This window comes from Patagioenas fasciata, chromosome 4, assembly GCF_037038585.1.
Source record: "Patagioenas fasciata isolate bPatFas1 chromosome 4, bPatFas1.hap1, whole genome shotgun sequence".
Lineage (NCBI taxonomy): Eukaryota > Metazoa > Chordata > Aves > Columbiformes > Columbidae > Patagioenas > Patagioenas fasciata.
This window is the reverse complement of record NC_092523.1, coordinates 15,708,393-15,727,587: the sequence shown is the minus strand read 5'-3', so window position 1 is coordinate 15,727,587 and position 19,195 is coordinate 15,708,393. Positions and strand designations below refer to the sequence as shown.

The following is a 19,195-nucleotide window of genomic DNA, read 5'->3' as shown; positions in this document are numbered from 1 at the left end:
TTGCACAGGATAGTTATTTCAGTCAATAGATAGGAAAATATGATTTTCAGAATGAGAGTCCTACTGTAATAGTCTGGTAAATCCCAGTGTTATGATACAAAAGAAAAACAATGTTCTTGTTATTTCTGGAGGTTTAAGGAGATTACCATACCCTGGGATACAATGGTACTTTTCAGCTATTAATGCTTCTAAAACTTATTGAAAATAGTATTTAAATCTGGGAAAGATTACATTTTATTCTGCATGCATTAAACAATGTTCTGAGGGTAAATTCAAGGCTACAAGTTATTTAATTCTTAATTAAAAAGAAAAAAGTAAGAAAAACTAGGTTCAGAGCTGTATAATATTTACTTGAGTAAATTAAGTTAACAAGAATGAAGTGCCGAACAGAAAATAAAAACATTCATCTCTGGTTTATGACATAAAACACAAAGTTCAGGCAGCTGCAGATTAGCAGGAGGAACAGTAGACAGAAAAAGTTAAATATCCAAAGAATTATATTTATGCCACCATCAGAGATTAAATTAAAAATTAGAAGCAGATTCCTTAAGGGGAAAACAGAGAAACAAGACCTGGTATAAAACCAAACTCATAGGGCTATCTACATGGCCTGCATTCTCAGTTGCACTGGTCTGCACAAGCATATGAAGTTCCAGTGTGTCATGTGGAGGATATGGAGAGGAAAATTAGCAAGTCATTAAGGAAATGACTGGTGAGCAGTTCATGATATACTGCCAACATCAGCTTATTTGCATTGCTGAAGGCTGAAACAGGATGCTACCTGTAGCCTACATAGAGGGAAAGGGATCTGACTAATTATTAATCCATTTATACCTGTAGGCTGCAGTGTTGCTCTGACTATCATTGTTAGTGGAAAACAGATAAATAAAGGAGATAAAACTTATCTATGACAGCAAATGACAATCGAAGATAAATTATATTTATGATTCATTAAAATATGAGAAAGATTAGAAATAACTGTAGTTATTGCACACAAAGTAGCCTTAGCAGGAGACTGAGAAATTGATCTTTAGAAGGCTTACCTTAGCTCCCTTGTTTGAGCATAGTATAGTTGTTTCGTGGTGGCTTCTTTGCTTTTCTTTTGAGATCAAAGCAAAACTGTTGCAAGATTATCTCAGTAAGAAAAGCATACATGGAGCACTATGCATCAGAATACAGAAAGGATTTTGTAGGCAGGTAATTGAACTGGAAACAGTGAAAATACCTTTGATTACTTTTAAAAAATCTGAATGCTTATCTTCTGCGACAGCAGAGTGCAGAGCTTGACTACCCTATTTTACAATGTTACTGCAAGGTATCTAGGGTGACTGTAATGTTTGAATAAGTGGTGTTTTCTTCAGTTCCTGGTGTATGGTCTAAAACTTTACTCCTGAACTCATCCGAGCACATTTTTATGCAGCTTAACTTCCTGACTGACTTATAAAACAAACAGGTGACCACTGCAGAGTCTGGTGCTGGCAGAGAAGGTGTGTGAGGGAAATGCAACATTTACCAGTTGCCCCTCTTCTGCAGGCAGTTTGTCTGTTCCTCTTCCACCTGGGATATAATTATAGCTATTCCTCACATCAGGATATCTGCAACCTTTTGCTCAGTGGGTACACTAATGAGGGTATCTGTGCTGATAAGTAGTTAGTAAAGCACTTTGAAATGTTTTGGTCTGAAAGACGCTGTATAAATAAATGCAGCATATCCTTCTTCGTATATCTCACAATATTTGTTCTAGGATTTGATTTGTGGAAGATGCAGTGGTTGGATTCTTTAGCTTGTAGCACCAGTATCTGGACATGGATGAAGATTTATGGGAACTATTATGTACTTAGGAAAAAAATCTATTTAATAGAACCTTTGCTCATGTCAGGGAAGGATGAATTTTCCCACTTGCTTTTATGCCTGGTACTTGTAATGCTAGCATCTTTATTTAATTTTTTGTTCATGACTCTTCCACTTTTTAAACAGAGACAGTGAGTGGGTTATTTCCAGGATCTAGGCCACTCCAGATTCTACAGAAACACCACGAATGTTTAGTTGTTTAAAAGATACTTGATATCCAAATGGCCTTTTGATCCCTTATTTCAACTTGCTACAGGCCATTTTCTGCAGAATCATTTTGCAATATCTGTCACCGGTCCCTGCAGACCTGTAAGGTTCTTATGATTGTTGCACTGTGGCAGCTGCTTTTTCTGCAGCAGTCAACCTGGCTATAGCATTTCTTTCCCTGGAGTTAGCATACTTCCGCACCCATATAGCTTTTTCCCTTGTGTCCTATTGAGCCTTTTCTATTAACTGTGTCTTAGAATTTTAATGTTCAAGCCTGTTTCCTGATTTAGGTAAGTCTCAGTTAAGCAATTATATCATATTTCACCTTACACATACATAGTGCAATTTCAGGTCTTTGTTTTGCATTGCCTTTAGGTCCGCTTACATGCCTGTTGTACAAGGTACAATGGCTCCTCTCCTCTTACTGGAAATGTTTCTTGACCAGTTTTATTAGCAGTGTCTTCATTATTTGAGCTCTTCTGGCCCATGGAGAGGGCAGAGGGATCCTATCAATAAATATCCCTATAAGATACTGTGCTCACTGGCCAAAGGGAACCGTAAAAAGCACTTGAACGTTTTAATCCAGCCAGATGTCTCTCTGAGTTAGCAGCATGAACAGTCAAAAGGATTACTTGCTAGCATGTAGCCCATATTTAAGGGTAAAAAAAAAAAAAAAAAGAGGCCTACAGGAAACCAGTCCAAATTACTTACATGAGGTTCTGCTTTTAGGCCACCAAGGAAACAGGAGTGTTCAGCTCCAGGGTTCATGGGCACTAATATTATTCTCACAGGGCTGATATTAAAAAAAGTGCACACATGTGGTCACACCTGCTGCCACATTGCTCTGTAGTCCCTGGGGTGGAGCGAGGAATGACTGCGTGGCACCAGGCTATTGGAATTTTGCACCCGCCTTTACCACGTGGTTTCTGCGTGACTGGTGGCCTCCGGAGAATGAGTCTCTGTGGCTAAGGGAAAAAAAGTGTACTGCCAAAGAAAACATAAATATAATTATGCCCTGGGTTGGTATGAATAGCCTGAGAAAGGCATGCAGAGCCTTCTGCTTTTGCAAGGATCTTCCATATATTTGGGGGATTTCCCCTATTGTTATGTTCACAAGTCAACACAGCTGTAAGTTCCAGATTTATTTTTTCATTAATTCTGCTAAAAAAATTCACTAGGGAGGAACCATGAGTGTTTTCTCCTTTCCCTGAGAAAACAGTGCTGGGATGCTAACCAGTGCTGTGATGGCTCTGCTTGCTCCCTGTGTCATCCCCGCTGCGCTGCTCTGGCCCAGGAGGCGGGCAAAACTCCAGGCAGTTTCCCTACAGGAATGAGCGACATTCACGACAGTGGGATCTTTTCTCACATATTATGAAAACTATCAAGGAAATAACCAAAACTGCACGAAGATCATCTTCAGATTCCTCTGCTGCCTCTTCCTCTGAATTTCTGAAATTACACAAGAGCAGTTCAGCTCCTTTGGCCAAAGCTTTTCTGCTTGTTGAGTATCCTTGGCTGATCAGTTTGTGACACTTTGAAGCACCCTGGTCTTATTTTCAAAAACTGCATAAGGTTCATTACAGTCCTTTAGAATATCTAATATTATGTATTTTAATTTTCTGGGATCACAGTGTATGGATAAACTTTCATTTTCTTATGCTTATCAGTTATAAGGCAGGCACTTACTTTACCAACATGGTTAAACTCATATATCTTTTCTGTCAAATGTACAGTGTGATTGTGGAAACTGTAAATGCAGCTCATTGTGCTCTATTAGAGAGAGAATTTCACAACTAAGAATTTTTGCACTTGCCTAGTGAAGAAAACTGTAGGTGTTGAAATTCTACAGAGAAAATCCAGTTACACAATCATTATTAAAGTGCCTAACAGTATCAATCTCTCTTTTAATTGCTGTTATTCAAGGTAGTTTTTACACTACCTCTCCATGTCAAACCATTTTCCAGAGATATTGACAAATGGAAGTAATATTATTTAAGGTCACAACTTCTGTCAAAATTAATTCCATATGTCATTACCTCAGGATTAATTTATGTCAAGGGAAGGGTCTGATCCTGCAAGTTTTATATACCGAGTATAAACTTCTTTTCAGATAGGATTTTTTGGTGACTGACGAACATGACGGCTGGAACTTAAGGAGTTAATAATACACAATCTCAAAATGAACATTATGATCAGTAAGGGTTAAAGAATCTTTTCCTTGTTTCTGACCTAATGTTTTACTTCAGCCTATAGAAGGCATAGGTAACACTCAAAATAAATCACATTAACAGGTTCCCCAAAAGCGGTCAAATTACACGATTACTTAAGAAAACCCCTGGGTACGTATGTGCACATTATGTGCTGTATCAATGCAAAAAGACAGCAAGCAAGACTAAAAAAGCTATACTTTTTATTTTGCCAATGAATATGTTGCACTTTGCAATGTTTAAGTGGGCTTATACAACATAAACATTTGGGACATTTAACATATCAAGCTCAAATAAAAATGACACGCAGATCGTTCACTTCTGAAGCTGCCTTGTGTTCAGTTATTGGAACACTCCATCCCTGCGGTTTCCGAAATATTATAAGTATATATTCCAGATTAAACTTTCTATTTTCCTCAAGGTAGTGTTGCTTTTCAGCCCTCAATGGCTTGGTTTTTGCCTAAAGAATCAGGTCCTATCAGCAAAATCAAAGGCGATTACACAGCTCAGTAGTCATTTAAGATTTCTGTGGCTCAATTAAGCATGTATAGCATGCCACAGCCACTGAGACTCTGTTTATTCAGTGAAAGTGCTCTGTAATTTATTTAAAATAATCCATCTTTAACAAATAAAGAGGCCATTGACTGGCCATCGCTGCAGGCATCCATTTAAATGCTGCCTTCTTGATGGTCTGTTTTGCTGGTGTAAGTTAAATACCTGACAAAAGTGATTCAGTTTTTTGGAAATAAGATTTGTATGCATTATATTTATTTTCTTTTACACCAGTAATCAGTTAGAACTTCTTTTTAACAGAGTGACCATTAAAAATGATTAATGCTGTTCACTCTGATAATAGATTGTGACTGCCAGCTCTGTGTGTTTAAAAGTGCTCAGGAATTGTGTCTTTATGATACTTTGCTAATCGTACTAGACCTATTACTGTGTACATATATTGAAAATTAGATTAGATGACTAAGGCCAGTGACAAAAACTCTTTTCTTTCCCAGTATGCAACTTGCTTTCTTTTCTTTTCCTGCTTGATTATTTCAGAAATGAGTCATTCCTCTCAGCAACACCAGAAAGCTGCCACAGTACTAGTGGATCTTCTCTGAGCATCGAAAGATTGCAGTAAAAGTTTCTGGTAAGTGCTGTTACTTGTTGCACTGGAACATGACCAACTCAGAAGAAGCTTTTTCTCTGTAATGAGAAACAGCCATTAAAAACCATCTTGGGAATAGAGCAAAGTATAGTGCTAAATTTCCAGTGGAAAGGCAATAGAGAAGGCTATTGGTTAAAGGACTGCTTCTTAGGATTAAGGATAAATAAAACTCTGGTAGCCATAATGGCACCTCCTGTCTAGCAGCCACACAGTATAGCTGTGTCTTGTCCTCTTTTCAGACTTAAAAAAGAAAAACAGCCCACCAAGAACAACATCAACCTTAGAGGAGGTGAAACTAAGCTGTTTGTGTTATTGAATAATGGCTTTTTAATGGTGGTTAAACAGAATCATGGACAGCACTCAATATTTCTTTATGTAAGCATCTAAAGAGAATATGTGACATGTTCACAGAAGAATTTCAAAGTCTGAGCAACACATGTGCTTTTTTGCAGTAAGCTTATTCTCACACTACTCATTCCTTTTGCTTTTCTTATGGAAGACTTAGTAATAGTTCATTTGTACCTACTTAGATGAGAATAATTTTTCAATGCATGTTTTTTGAAGAATGGGTAATTCTATTTTAAATATGAAGATTTATTCCAGAGCCCTGGAGACTGTAACACATTTATAGTAATTTAGGTTGTCATGTTTTCACATGGAGGTCTGTAGTACCTATAAAGAAGAATGCAGCAAGCTTCATTCCTCATTTTAGTTATATAGGACAATCTAGTTAGTATCTGTACTTCTGGAAATAAGACAAAGAAAGAAAGATTTTGTCAGGCATGAGACATTAATGCACATATTAATCTGCCCTTAATTTCAGTGGTTAATCACAGACCTAGGACGGGAGTAATGGAAGAGTAGTGAAAACTACCTTACAGCTTTGGAGATGGCCTAGGTCAAACTTGAAAATGTTTTTATAAGGAGTACTAATTTATCTTTACCTCAATGTTTTGTCATGTCTTTTAAAATGGTTTGCCAATCCTGATATTCAGACACTATCTTGTGTTCAACATGTTGTTGAGGAAATGATAATATTTTAAGACCTTAGATCAACCAGCATGGTAACACCACAAGCCTAAGCACTAGCTCCTCAGTTAGGACTCATGATTGTCCTGAAATTACGACTAAGTTGGAGCTGTACAGGTAAAACTGAGGCAACAGGATCTTGTTGTCACTATGATTAGATGGTAGAGGAAACAATCACGTGTTCTAAGTTGAAGTGTTTTGTGATAATATTTTTCCTTCCACATTTGGGAAATTTCACTTTTCTGTTATAATTGCCGGATGACAGTATTGAGTTAGGTTCTAACTCATCACTAAGAGGTTTTGCTAATTTTAAGGCAGCTGCAATGCATTGCAACTCCTATGGCCTTATGGTAGAGTCCAGGATCCTGCACTGAACATCAACTCCCTGCTCAACTCTCAGACAATGCTCTACATCTACCTGAGAGGAGGTGGTAGTGAGGAAGATGTCAGTCTCTTTTCCAAAGTAGCAAGTAATAGGATGGGAGGAAATGGCCTCAAGTTGTGCCAGGAGAGGTTTAGATTGGATATTAGGAAAAATGTGTTCACTGAAAAGGTTATCAAGTACTGAAACAGGCTGCCCAAGGAACTGGTTGAGCCACCATCCCTAGATGTATTTAAAAGACATGTAGATGTGGTGCTTGGGGACATAGTTTTATGGTGGACTTGGTAGTGTTAGGTTTATGTCTGGACGTGATGATCTTAAGGGTCTTTTCCAAGGTAAATGATTCTGTGATTCTATGAAATACCTGAGAATTAAATCTCTGTCTCATCAGTGAACACAGAGGATATGTAAGAAGAAACGTGGAAGGAAAGGGTAGCCTGAAATCCTGTCTTGCTATAACATGAAAGTGTCTTGCTCAGAGCTACAAGTAAGTATCTACTCCTCTTTTTAATATCTCATTATTAAAAAAACAAAAAAGCTGAGGCAGCCTGCTTTCTTTTGAAGTACAAATGTGGATGGTATTGGCTACTAGGGCATTTGCCTAGAAAAATGTTGGTTTGTGCCCAGTGTTCTCCTCTGCCTTGGAGGTTGCCAACCCAAATTTCCTATACCACCCAGGAGGGTGTCCTGATCAAGAAGTATATGTGAATGGGATTTGAATCCTGGTCAAGCTGAGGCAGGAAGCAGCCATGCGGCTCTTCAGTTTGGAGGATGTATAAGACAGACCTCCACTCACCTTGGGAGCTTCCAGGTCACACAGGAATATTCACAACTGGACTAGCTAGGAGCCTCCAAGAATTAGAAGATTGCTGAGCCTCTTCAGCTGCAATTTAGGATTAAGATACTGGATTCCTGTTTTGTATAAACTACTCTTTGATCACAAAGGTCAGTGGCATGGAATTGTTTCCTCCAGGGTTTAACATGAGGAGAGACTGAGGTACCAGATATTGCATTAATTGCCTGAGGTCACATGAGGCAATGGTGGAAACATGGCATAAAAAAAGTGACCTAACTCCAAGCCTCATGTCCAATGTGTGGGATGACGTTGCTGTTCTGAATGGGATCTTTGTTTGAGTGATGAAATGTAGCACCCCAAGAAAAGGTAAGAAGACATTAAGAACACAGATTTCCTTTGCACTTATAATTCAGAATGTTGCTTTTCATTCATAGTGGTGCAAATATATTACCTTGGTGAGAAACCAGGGAGAACAGGGACTATACAGCAGCAACAAGCCTGTGGGTATGCATGGGGCAGAGAAACAGAAATTATGCTGTATGAGGCATTGGAGGACTTCCAAGTATTTTTATTCATTATTACTATTTTTATGTGAAAGGGAACAGCCTTCCAGGCCTGGCTGGTTTGCCTCGGGTAGGGATTTTGACAAGTTCAAGTCCAAATCTATGTTTGAGTGTATGTGTGTGTCTATGCATGCAGGGTGCTTCCATGAGGTCCGGAATGTACAGCTATTATCCGCTACTACTCTCATTTATCTGTTCCACCCTATTCTGTCAGTGCAAGAAGCCTTTTATTTAGTCATATGACCTTCAACTTCCAAACTACTGTTTTTAAAAGGGAATTCATTGGATAAGCATTTTTTTAATTGAAACACATGTAAAAATACCAAACTAAGTGATTTAAGGACATTTTAAAACTGGAAGAGTTTTTTATATGAAAATATGAAACTTTTTTATTACATCAGCTAGGGTAAAAGAGCTGATTTAAAAAAAAATTGTTAACATTTCATCTGGGTTTATAATACTTAGAAAACTGCAAGAATAAATGTTTCTATGACACATTAAATGAATTTAATTTAACAGAAAATATTGTTGAGAGACCTTTTTAGAAATCTGTCCAAAGTGTGGTTTGGTAGCCATTTTGTGTAGGCACATTAATTACTGAGATCTTTTAGGAAAAAGTTATTCGATCTTGTACATAAATTGACTGAATGTTTTAATTCACTAGATGTTACTTATTTATTGATTTATTTATTCCTGGTAGCTAACCATAGTAATACATCATTTATCTTGTTTTGCAGAAGAGCATGAAATGCTTTTGTAAGAAGAACAGGTAGATTTTATGTTTTCGGTGGCTTCTCATAAATGAGCAAGAGAAAGGAATTTCCTTTTGTTAATCATGTTCTAGAAGCAAGAAACAACAGGAGGAGGTTTTACCCAACCATACAGACATGACCTTGACTTTGAGCTTTAGTTTATTGCTGTTTTCATGTTAATGCCAAGTAGGTTTTAATCAACACATACTCTAACCATTATATTTAAAACTGTATTTTAAAGCAATATTCACCCTTAAGGAGACTGCCAGCTCAGGAGCTGTAGCGCTTATGTACCCAGTCTGACTCTAAAATAAAATATCTGCAACTTTAGATGAAATAAGCTCACAATAACTCAGTACAGATTTCACAGTTTTGGTGTTTGTTTTTGTTTTGCAATGAGAAGGGAATGAACAATGTATAAGTCCAGAAAGTGTGATCCAAATGCTTTGGGGTGCTTCGGGTGAAGGAATCTTCCGATCTGCTCCAGATGGGAGAAGTGGCTGGAGGATGCAGCTGACCTCAGAGAGAGCTCTGCTTTGGGCAAGGTTTATAGTGTGAAAACCCTCTTTTGGACCCTGGTCTTACCAAGTACTGGTTGTTCCAGTCAGGTTTCACATGTGGCGAGCAATGGCACTGGGGTCTCTCACTGTGAGTAAAGCACAGTGCTGAGCACCTGGGGCTGGTAAAGAGAAATTCCTCCACCTTCCAGCTGCTTTCCAGCCAGTGCGGTGTGGTACTGTGTGAGAACCAATAGGAATGCACTACAGGAACTTATTTCAGTAATTTAAAAAATTACAACTGAATGGCTACAATGATTTGGGAGTTCTTGTGTGATCTGTGATTCTGTGTGGGCTCTCCATGCAAAACATAGCAACATAAGCAGTTAGAATAGTCATCTTCCTATAGCAATCTCTAAAGCACTTTTCTCTGTCACAGCCCACAAATAAAGACTAGATTTAACAGGAAAAAATACATCTAATTATATATATATATATATACACACATATATATACATATATATATATATTTTTTATTTTTTTTTCTCCATTTCAGAAACCCAGTGGAGATCCCTGGGATTTAACCTTATCAATTAATTCATTGGTACTTCTATAGAGTTTCTAACTGAGGTGCCTGGAGTGCAATACCCAGATGAAGCCTTTCATGTACACAGGGCAAAGGAATATAGGGTGTGATGGGTAGTAAGGCAATTTCTACCGTCTTTATTTTTTTTCCCAGTATTTGCAAACCAGACATGCTTTAAAAATATTTAGGGAAGGGCTGATTTGTGAAGCAAATAGCTCAAGGTCTAGTGGTTTGATTAGCCACATGTTTCTTCTGAAAACAAAACATATTACATGTAAAGGGAGCCTGGAATAAATTATCTTAACTCCATCAGTAACTTCAGTGGAGGATCTGTCCCACTGCATATCTGGGGAGTCATTTATGTGTATGGAAGCTTAAGACAGTGTTGCAAAATTGTACATGCCTAATTACCCAACAGTTGTATTATTTTTAACAGGAAAGTAAATTACAAGAAGTTCCTGGGTTTTCCAGTTGTCAATATTGTGATTACAAGAAAAGGAGGACATACAGCATTTGTGCTTGCTCATCATAACTGAATAAGTAAGGCTTAAAGTAACACAAAAAGCATGGTGAGAAAACAGTTAGTTAAGTCTGATTTTAACCAAGACTATCACCAATGATTTGCTTAGGGGTTTCTTTTGGAAAGGCAATTTCTTTCTGTTTCTCAAGCCCCTACTACCAGCCATCTGTTGATAATTATTGTTCAGTCTCTGTTGAGAACTTGTGATATTTAATATTTCCTCACCACTTGAACAAATAAGCGATAATAACTGCAAGGTACTTGACCACAGGTGTAGAAAGGGATATAGCATGAAAGAGTCAGTGTACACCTTGGATTTTGAAAAAAACTCAGTTTTCTATTTGTGATAAAGATAAATCTGAGTTCTTGAGGACTTGTAAAATACATGATTTGCACAATGTCTCTGGAATTTCTTTTTTTTAAATTACATTTGTCAGAAAGCTTAAAAATTATCCATTCTTGTTTGTGTTTCTAATTATTTTTAGTTTATGTTATCCTTTCTCATAGAAAATATTAATTAATTATTGATATTAATAATATGTACTAATAAGCTACACTTTTAATCTTGGAACTTTGTCAATAACTGCTATCATGACATCCATGACATGATAACTTCTAAGCTTATTTTAAAGATTGCCTGACAGCAATATGTTTGTGTTTAAGCTTTGACAGTTTGACAGTTCACTGCCTCTTGAATTACATCCCCTGTTAACAACATTGTTTAGCATTTTCCAAGACCCAAATCAAAGATTTTCCGAGGTTGTTTGTCCATCCATCAGAACCCTTCTGGCCCCAGCGCTTTGAAAAGCTGTTCCCTGTCAAAGCACCACAGACAGAGTACAGTCAGCTGACAGCAAGAAAAAGTGCTTGTTGCTTTCAAATACGTGGCTTTGGATGGCTTGATGAAAATCTCAGCAGACCTTATTAATTAGAATATATATTTTATGTTTGTTTTTTTTTTTTTTTGCATATCAGTTTTTCTTTTCTTCAGAGGATTCAGTAGGTAAAAGCCTAAGTGCTCTCACCTCAAAACCACTGAAGTTCACAGAAGTATTGGCCGCAGCTGCCTCCACCTCTAAGATGTTTTCCTGAGCAGCTGCTCTGGAGCCTTTCCCTGCTCACCTTTTACCTCTCCTGCCTGCACACAGGCTGATCTCCCTGACCCTGTGTACAAATGGCAGAGTAAAAAAAAAATAAAAAAAATCACAGGAATGCTGATTTTTAATCCTAAATTGGGTATGCATTTCATATAGTTGCCAGGTGCTAGTACTAAACCCCCTCTCCCCAATAAACCTTTGAATTTTATGGGTGTTTCATTATCAAATTGAAAATAAAACCACTGAACAGGAAATAGTAATTCTTAAAGGTTCATGCAAAATCAATTATATTATCCCCTGATAATGAAAAAGGAACCACAGGTCCCTGAAAAAGGATGAATTTCTTAACAGATAAAAAAAGTACAGTACTTCTTTTAAAGAAACTTATTAGCTAATATGGTTCTTGAAAGTTGTTTGCATCACTGAGCATTAACTTTCCATTTATAATTTTTTTTATTATTGCTTTAAACAGATGGACAAACACCAAAGAGCCAAAAAAATCCCAAAGCTACCCATTGGTCATAGATTGCCTAATTTTTTGTATATTTGTTTTCTTTGATTCTTCAAGAAGAGCATAAATGAAAGCTTCCTAGACATTATGAAAAATATCAGAATAAATGAATAGGTATAATAGGATGATGGTTAGAACACGAGAGACTGGTTTCAGTTCATGCTACCTTTTCTTTTTGCTGTTGGAATGTAACAAATATTAACTGCTACTGCTCTGCTGTACTTCATTACATAAATATTTGTGTAAATTCACACTGTGAATATATGAAGTGCTTTGATGGGCAAAGAGGAGACTTTCCCCATGTGCTGGTTTCTTCTTTATATGAAGCAACAGCACTATACGCACTGACCGAACTTTCACGCATGCTGTTCAGCATTAGTTTGAGTTCTCAGTTCTCTTTTTTCCTCCTTAGTAACTGGTTTACTTACCAAAAACAGCTCTGTTGCCATACAGCAATTCCCAAGTAAGTCCTCCAAACCAGCACTATGGAATTTCAGCTATTTTTTTTTTTAAAAGAGCTAGTGATCTGGAGGCCTTTCTATGCCCCACCTCCTTTATAAGATTAATTAATACACCGTGTAAAATGCCAAGAAACTCTACAGGTTCCCACCTGTGGCATCTGTAAGCCCTCAAAGAAGAGAGCGTTTGGATCTGGCAAATTTTTAATACTCCATTATGCTCTACTTCTAGCAACAGATGTACTGTTTTTTCCTGCCATCAGTTTTCCAAATGTGGCAGTGGCAATATGCATGCAGAAAGCAACAGGGAATTTTATATTAAATAAAATATTTTATTATAATGCTACATATACTGAATCTTTCTGCCCCAACAATAATGTTAGTATATCTTAGGTATCAATTCAATAAGCAAAGCCTTTCCTCTGTTGTATAAACATTGTTGTAGCCATGGTAGTTAAGGAGGTTAGAGAAGCATGGCACATGGAAAGAGGAAATATTGGCATAATAAAAAATGTCATTTTCCCCTGCAAGTTTTATTTCTTTAATTGAGGATCATTATCTGCCTAAATAAAATCATGAGCAAATGACTCTAAGATGGCATAAAAGTCTCTAAAATTTCCAGATGAGAAGGGCAGTTTTAACATGCTTTCTAAGTATTTCGACATTTCAGTGAGAAAGAAAGTTTAAAAAACCTGAATGACTCAAGAATCAATGTAGTATGGAGTGTAATCAAAGAGCAAGGCGGCCTCAGAGGCATCCATCAACAGAAACAACCAGCTATCACCACTACATTCATTTTAGGAGCCAACCCACAAGTCTAGGTGTTACTGCTGGAAAATATATAATGCTGCTTCACATCAGGATCCTGGAGCTGCCAAGCATATCTCCAGAGTAACTTTAACAGTGATTACACTTGATGAAGGAGGTAGAGGAAGTATAATCATGTGCCAGCAGCACCAGGAGAATAAGGCCAATATTGAAGTTAAAGTACGTTTATGTGAATTCTTGTTCTGCCATTAAACAGCAGTTTTTCATAGGATGAGCTTTGCCTACAAAAGTCTCAGGTGTTTCCACCTAGTGCTGGTCTCTTTTTGTAAATATATAGACTTTTAATTACAACAAGTGGGGTAGCTAACAAGGTAATATTTGAAAATACTGAAGACAGTAAATCTCATAATCATGAATTGCCTCTATGATACCATGCTAACCTCTGAAATTCCCAAATGAGAAGGACTATTTTAACATGCATAAGTAGTTTCACATTTTTGTTGGAAAGAGAATTCAAACTGGTGACAAAGTAAGCGCTTAGCTGGGGATGGAGGAGGAGTGTTGTAGGCTGCAGTCCTAGAGATTGTGGTATTGTAACAGTCAATATTGACTGAAAAAATGTACTTTATTCCTGTATTTTATTTAACTTATCTAGTGCTTGAAGTGAACACGCAGTCCACTGCAGTCACAGCCAGCAAACAGGTATCTAGCCCAGAAGAGTCTACAAAACAGTTCCATATGTTCTTACTCTTCAGAATTCACATTAAAAGAACAAGCTGGAGCTTGTTAAAGAATTTCTGTCCAATTTTACCTTTCTATCACAATATATGAAATCCATACTTCTACGGGCAGCCAAACCAAAATGTGTTCTCTTCTTTAGGGCTACTTTGATGCTTAAGTAGCCTTCCTGCTGGTGTTCTGTGGACAGATGCCTCTCTCTCTGTAGACCGTATGCTAAGCATGGGAGTTTTTGGCAAAGTGCTTCTTTTTTTTTACCTGTTCTGAGTTGGCATTGAAAGCCTCTTTAGTAGGAATGTAGCCCTGAACTGGGAGAAAAACACTGTCCTGGAAAGAAAGTGAGGGGGAAGCCTTCTGAGAAATAAAGCTGTGTTACATCTAATGCTGACTTCATAAACCCATCTAAATCTGAATAAGTGACCCTGTCTTGCAAGCAGGGTTTCTCAGGGGGAAACCATTTATTCTCCATTAAAAACAATGGCTCAATGATCGCAGCTTAATATTGCAACCAAAGTATTAAGCTTTCTTCATGTCTGAATTTAATGACAGATGCAGATGTAATTTCTTTCTCTCTCTTTTTTTTTTTTTTGTTGTTGTTGTTGTTGTTGTTTGTTTTTTTTAGAAAATAATTTTACTTTGTGGTAAGGATGATATTTTTCTTCTTTCCTGGAACAAACCCTCTCACAATGGAGTGCTGAATCACAGCATAGCCCACTGTAATATCAATAGTCTGCAATAATTTTTGTGGAGAAAGAATGTAAATATAAATCTGTAAAAATCCCATTTATGAAAAAAATTTTTGGTTTCTGTATGAAAAAGGCAAAAATTAAATAATTCATAATAAGGATTTCTACATAGAATAAGTGGGGAAAGATGAGATTCCTTTATCTACTGGAGAGGAAAAAATACAGTTTAAGAAAGAAAGTGAGAAACTCTCTGTTGCAACTGGCATTCTTAGTGGGAATGCATGTCCTCCATTTTGGTGCTTCAGATAGAGGAAAAACTCTGAATTAATCTGGAATGTCTTAAGCAATTTTAGTGAATTTACTCAGTTAAAGAATAATAGAGAAAAGAGCTTTTTGACTCCATCACCTTGCTGTCTTCCTTGGTCTGAGAGATTCTGTGATCCAAAAAAAAAAAAAAAAAGAAAGAAAATTTCCAAAACTAATTTAAAAGGAAAGAATAGAGGGATTTGCAGGCTTTGAGAAGTTGAGTTAAATAACAGCATCAGGCCACAGCTATATTGATTGATCAGTCTTCTAGCATTTTCCCAAAACACAAGAAGAGTCTTCACCTCCAGTGAAGTGCTGTTGTGGAGGTAGTGTTGATTTCTTCCCAGTTATAAATTTTCCTTGGTCTTTTGACTTGGTCCTGTATTTTCCTAGTTGTAGTTCTTCAATGAAACTGCTGCATATGTATATACCAGTATGTGAATTTAAAGGCATTAAGCTTTCAGGGCAGGTTGCAGTCTCATCCATTGAAGAACTTGTTTTTTATGTAAAGAAATACAAATGCAGTCAAGCTTTTATGAGGGCAATAAAAGGATACCCTCTGATCTCAGGTAGAGTAAATACTTTTTCATGCTACTGAAACATCTGTTGATTGCAGAAGAATATCATACCCTCTAGGTTGCACAGTGCTACCATCTTCTTCTTTTTTTCACAATATATTATGTTTTTATCCCACTGACAGAAATGCAGCCATTAGCAAGTTGATAGGAAACACAAGAAATCTAGAAATCAGCAGTCTGCCTTGCATACCTACCTAGCTCTTAATGAAGTTGGGTTGACAGATTACATATGTATATGACAAGAATAGCAGTAGATTCTTTGATTCTAACTAACTATTGTACATTGCACCCAAAATTAACCAAATACTGGACCTGAACTTGCTTCTACAAAGATAACTTCAGTATACAGATAGTGCATTGTAGACATAATTTGCCCCTATAGCTAGTGTAATTTATTAATGGGTGGATTTGTTATGCATGTTTAAGCAGCCTGTTACAATACAGAATTAACCCTCATCCTGTACTTCAGCTAAAGCTGAGAAAACTATTTCTTGGTGTGCTAGATCCATCAGCAAAGGAAGTCATTTATCTGGAAATCAGTTCTCTGGTTCAGTGCTTTGACAGTATATATGGAAGCAAGAAGCAAATCTTCCCCAGCTCAAACACACATGGCATGTTATTGATAAAGAGCAGAAATGTATCTCCAAGTAGACATGACAGAAACCTAGGCTGTGTCCAGCATTCATGGGAACTGAGACATGATGTAATCTCAGACAAGGTCATCAGTGTAAAAATGCTCTTTCTATTTATTTTTAAGTTCTTTCTGTAGCTGCTGATTGTAGAAGGAAGCTGCTTCTCGAATGCTACACCTCTGAATGAGATTTCTGATATGCTGTTTGAGACTTGCTGTTTTTCTTGAGTCCTTGTTTAAGGCTCTTTTCAGGAAAATATTTTACACTCCCAAAGAATATTCCTGAAGGAACTGAAAGTGATTTGAATTCCTCAGCTTTTATCTTTATCTGTTGGATCTACAGAGGACAGAGAATCTGTTTCCTAATAGAATTTATGCAATCCCATACTAGTGTAAATCAATGAAAAAATAGCTAATAATCTACTTACCAAATGTGTTAAAGATTAATTTTCCTTAATATAGTATCTGAAGTGCCTCTGAACAAATTTCCAGTGTTTTTCCACTGTTTCCAAATAATTTTCTTTGCCCTTTACTGTCAACGAAAGTGACTATGAGATGCAATTGATAACACCAACTGATGTGTGAAATTAAGAAGCTTCAGGTGATGCTAGCTTTTTCCTTTATTTATTTCTTTGTTTTTCAGAGAGCTACAGAGCCTCCTACTTAGTTTTTTGATATCTTTTTGTATCATCAAATAATAGTTTTAAGACCTACTCTTGAGAAAAAAAAGTAAAGATTTTTCTCAGGGCTTACCTCTTGCAGCTTTGATATGTTTAGTCTCTTCTGTCCTCAGAGAGTGATATAAGAGGAAGACAGCAGAGCAAGTAACTCCTTTCTCTCAAGCTGTCCTCTTGAGAAACAAATGGGTCTATGACAGACTGCCAGTGTGCATAGGCAGTTGGGATAAAAAAGTGAGAGTGGGATTCTTCCTGAGAAAATCTGAAATTGTAAGGAAACAAGATGCAATGTTGTGCTCAGGAAGAGTTTGGAAGAGAAAAAGGAGGATCTGAAGGCAGCCCTGGTTATCACTCCCCATGTCCTTGGACTGAGGTCAAGCCAATCTGAGGCAATTTCATAAATGGGACCATACCTGAGTGTTGGATCTTTAAGTGGAGGATGTCAGTGGACTGATTTCTGAAGGAATCAGGCATACAAAAGATTTTTCCTTCAAGAATACTTTCAGCAAATGCATAGCACTCAGCTCGAGGATGGTCTTATTTGAGAAATTTTGGTCTTATTTGTGATGAGAAAGAAATGAGTACAGCTAGACCATTAAGATTCTCTTCTGTGGCAGTTCAAGTGTAGGAAGGAGAAAACTCAAAGTGACTGGCAGGCAAAGAGTAGAAAGGGGTTAAGAGGTGAGAGGAAAGTAGGGTCTTCAGGGAGCAATTGATTTCCCTGCATTCATTTTGTTTGTGTTTTTCCATCAGTGGGATATGTCTATAAGTCCACCTGCAGTTTTGGTCAAGTCTGCATGATTTTTCAGTCTGCATACCACAGAGATGAGTGTTTCTGATTTTCAGCAACAGAACAGAGGGAAATTCCACATAGCCCACACAGTATCTGAAAGTGTACACTGTGGGAAATGGAACAAAACCTGTCAAAACCAGTTCACTTATAAATGTCTTATATATGCATTGGCAGAGAGTACTTACCTTCTTCATTGGGAGGATAGCTGAGAGACTGAGGGTCATGAAGGTGAACACTAAAGTCTTTCTTAAAAATTACATTTTTACCCCTTTACAGTTTGCTTTATGACACATGCAAAGCTTTCAAATATTGGGAGAGATTCTACCTTAATCTTTAAATCTAAAACATAAATTAAACTACCCAAGATATAGGGATGTTTAAACACTAAGCTGTCCTGTTAGGGTATCTGTCCCCACGTTGAAAATCTAGTCTTCACAGAGGTGGAAAGCTTCTGAGAGTGCCCATCTGGATCTGCGGACTCTCTTGAAGGTAGAGAAGGTAGAGAAGGTACAAGAATGAGGGGACTATTCTCAGCATGAGAGCTGGCCCACCAGAGCATGCCACTTCAGAAGGCTGTTGGGAGGGCATCAAAGGAAACAGGAGAAATGCTCCAGCAAATCACAAAGACAATTAGTATGCAAATATAGGTGAGAACAGAGTTGAGGACATTAAAGTTAAGTACAAAACATTTGTAAAGAAGTCTGGAATACTCAAAGTTGTCTGTTTACTTTCAGACCTTGAAAATAAGTTTGTCTGGATGGCAAATACAATCCAGTGAGACTAATTTATATAAAATCAATGATTATTTCTGAAAGCAGGCTTGAATGCTGTAAGCAGATATAAATGCATAATTTCTACGCAATTCCCTCCGCACAAGTATGGCATCATGATTGAATTGCTGTAACTCTTAGCACAGACAAATATTTATATTGTCAAGACTTCTAAGACTTTTCTGTTCATCAGTAGGTAACAGTTGCCGGTTAGATCTACAGTAGGTTTTATTGTGCTGTTTAACTACCCATTCCATGGTGGTCCATGCTTTTCAATGACAAATGACTGCATGCAATTTGGGTGCTATATCATTAAGACAAGGAGGGGCATTTATGTTCTCCATGTAATGTAACTGTGAGTGTACATTCACTTCGGAGAAATTATGTGTTTATTATGACAAATAGTGAATTTTCAAGTATTTTAAGATGTTTTTTGGAAAACGTCCCTCCTTTATGTATATATTGAAGGTATTGCTGTGACCCAGCATGAAAACTTATGGTATAGTTATCTAAAAAAATGTACCTACTCCCTATAACATGTTTAGATTGCTTTTTTAGACTCTATAAAATTTTAGCTAGCACTAAACATAGAACTTCATTCATCATCATGCAAGCACAGGCTGCCAAAGGAAG

The 19,195-nt window shown here is 37.2% G+C and overlaps 1 long non-coding RNA gene across 1 annotated transcript in view; it reads left to right on the top strand.

Moving 5' to 3' along the window:
• Positions 1-19,195, top strand: part of LOC139827898 (uncharacterized) — a 44,043-nt gene that overhangs the window by 4,392 nt on the left and 20,456 nt on the right. The window contains exons 3-4 of the long non-coding RNA XR_011739023.1: positions 5,316-5,406; positions 7,227-7,322. This is a non-coding gene — a long non-coding RNA (uncharacterized lncRNA). The remainder of the gene's footprint in view (positions 1-5,315; positions 5,407-7,226; positions 7,323-19,195) is intronic.